Consider the following 1,334-nt stretch of genomic DNA (forward strand, 5'->3'; position numbering starts at 1 on the left):
CCTGGAGAAAGATATCATGTTTGGTAAAGTAGAATACAGCAAAACATTGTACAGTCCTGATTAATTTTAGAACGTTCATCACTAGACATTCTTCCTTGTCAGTCTTAATGTTGAAATAACACTGAAACTTGTCTACCATGGCTAACCGTGCAGGTATTTGAAACTCCAACAGGTGGCACAGCCTCCAGTAGCATTACAATACATAGACTCCACAGAGCAACAAAGTGACAGAGGGGTGGTGAAGGATAAAGATATAGATGTTATAGGCATAGATGCAGAGTCAGAATCATGCATGTACAATCACAGCAGTCACACACGGCCCTGTGCCCAGAAGAGTCCCGCATTGTGGGTTTAATGCTTTATAGTACCTGTCTTGAGACTCTTAATAGGTTTCTCTTTGAGTTTGTATTTTGTAAGTGAAGTCCGACAATGGAGCAGGCACTGGGGGCGTTGGTTCCACACAGATAATACAAGACATTCCCCCTATTTTAAAGTCATCTGATCAGCAACCTTACTCTCAACTGTGGTCTTAATTCCCTTTGACATGCAACATAATGTGTTCTGACCAACGTCTGTCACACTCATATGAGTTCTTGTAATTTTGTATAAGTTTTAAATTTTTACAAAAGGAAAGCTTCTACCAGTATGTTTATATACATAGAAAATCCTAAGGAATCTACTAAATTACAACTGAAATTAGTTGTTGTTGTTGTTGTTGTTAAGTGCCATTGCATCGATTCCAACCCATAATGAACCAATATAGGGTTTCCAAGGAGCAGCTGGTGAGCTTGAACCACTGACCTTACAGTTCAAATGACTTTGCAGTCTGACGTATTAGCCCACAGCACCACACAAGGAAATTAGTAAGAGCGATTAATTAGTAAGGGTCACAAAATATAAAGAACCTAGAATAATCAAAACCATTTTGAAAAAGAATAACAAATTTGGAGGGCTCACATAGCTGGGTTTCTGTAATATTTATTATAAAGTTCCTTACTTTAAAACTATACATAGATAAGTAGGATAGAATAGAAAGTTCATAAATAGACACAAACATGTATGATTAATTGATTTTTACAGATATCCTTAAACTAGAGACAACTAAATGCTCTCAACTGCGGCAACCCAAGGCCTAGATGTTCCCTTGGGCTGTGAGCACCTCATCCTGGGAGGTGTGTTAAGAAGCTGGGCGGTCCTTTGTCCTAAATACAATGGGTCTGGAACACCTCCATGTTCTAGGCCCTGAGATCCCTGGGGAAATGGAGGCTCCAGAGAAACACGCAGCTGTGGGTTGCTGTCTGAGATACTGAATATAAGTTGTTTGCCAAGCCCTA

The sequence above is a fragment of the Chrysochloris asiatica genome, unplaced genomic scaffold, assembly GCF_000296735.1.
Source record: "Chrysochloris asiatica unplaced genomic scaffold, ChrAsi1.0 scaffold00097, whole genome shotgun sequence".
NCBI classification, from domain to species: Eukaryota; Metazoa; Chordata; class Mammalia; order Afrosoricida; family Chrysochloridae; genus Chrysochloris; species Chrysochloris asiatica.